Below are 1,796 nucleotides of genomic sequence, written 5' to 3'. Positions count from 1 at the left end.
TCTGTCTGTCTGTCTGTCTGTCTGTCTGTCTGTCTGTCTGTCTGTCTGTCTGTCTATATATCTATCCCGAGAGAGCCTGGGGATGTAAACTGTCGTATGTCCCACAAACCGGACCTTTACAGCCCCCCTCCAGGTGAAGTAACATACAGGGTGATCCAAAAAATAAAATAACCTTTTTTTCGAAATATCTTGCACACAATTTGTACTATGTTGTAATTTGAAACAGATATAATTCATTTAAATAGAATTTGTTCGACAGAAAATTCACAATGAAGACATTTATTTTCGAAAAGGAAATGGCTTTTATAAAAACTACCTATAAATGGAACGTGCACCAATTTAAAAGATCTTGTACGGAAAGGCATGAAATGACTTGCTTGGTTTTTTTTTTCCCTTTCCCTTTATTTTATAAATTTTATCCCTGTAACCTATAAAAAAATATTCCCTTTCTCCTAGGCCTACAGAGTTTTAAAAAATATCTTTTAAATGTTGTAATTCCGAGAACCAATGGTCTATATGTCCTCCTTTGGACTCAACACATTTCAACGCGTCGTTCGTAATGTTCAGTGATGGCCAAACACAAGGATTCAGTCAACCATGAGTACTTAAAGCCACACACACTGTACACCCTAAAGTATGGAGCTGCTTTTAGAGACAATGGGGGAGGGGGGGTCCCAAGTAGACCGCATTTGTAGAGTCGTTATTACCTGAAAGGTGAATATGGGCTTTGCAAAAGAATCAAATTTCATAGATGAAATGTTCACGATTTTCAAGACGACAGAGGAATCATGAACACATTACTAAACTCCCCTGCGTCGCATGGCCTAATCAATGATTTAATTGTTTCATATTCTCGTGTGAAGAGGTGATAACTCAACATTATTTTGTGAAGACCGGGGAAGTGGTACAGTTGTAGACGAAGATCTGTCTTGAGAATGCGGACCATTGAGATGAAGGAAAGTCATTGCTGCAGACATCGTCCACGGACAGGCGTCTCATGGGTCTTATCTACTGAATTATGCATCGTGGTTACGTTTAAAGGGGTTCGAACGGTGTGTGTTTGAGCTGAAGTGGCCATTTTGTCTGGGAACTTTTAGTTCTGATGCTCTACAGGTCCTAACTGATGGACCAGTTCCACCCTTGACAACAAAGAAGGCTGGGCACTTTAACATTACATGTATTTCCTTTCCTAGTGTGAAACTTACGAAATTAGTAGGTGGTGAGGAACTGTTCAATACAAAAAGCTCTTTGCTCTTTATTTATCTTTATAATAATCTCAGCAGGCTAAGGTAACTTGAGAAAAACTCCTGTTGGCCTGTTAGACTACAGGAGTTTGCCATATGGCGCAATCGTTGGGATTTTTAGTGGCAGACCTAATGCGAACTAGCGCGTCATGCTACAAAAATGGAGACATAGTTGAAAATGGGTTGGGTTTTTTAATGCGCTATGTAGAGCAAAACTATTCTGTGGATTTATCTGAAATGAATATCAGACAAATTCTTTTGACTTCCAAATGCTGTGTAAAAATGTGCAACTCAAAACTTCAGTATGGGGGAAAATATAAACAAAAAAAGTTGTACAATTTTTTTTTTATCACCCTGTAGTTTGGGCAACATTGCAGCATATAATATGGGACCCGACCCATTTAGAGATCTATACATTAGATATTTTCTCCTGTGTTTTATTTGTTTGTTGTTTGTTTTTGTGTGATTTCAATGAACGTGACCACCAAAATCACAATAAATCAAACTTAATGGGGAGAAAAAGATGCTTTGACTGAGAGGAAGGGGGGGGGG

Source organism: Aplysia californica, unplaced genomic scaffold (genome assembly GCF_000002075.1).
Source record: "Aplysia californica isolate F4 #8 unplaced genomic scaffold, AplCal3.0 scaffold00085, whole genome shotgun sequence".
Taxonomy (NCBI): domain Eukaryota; kingdom Metazoa; phylum Mollusca; class Gastropoda; order Aplysiida; family Aplysiidae; genus Aplysia; species Aplysia californica.
This window is presented reverse-complemented; position numbering follows the sequence as displayed.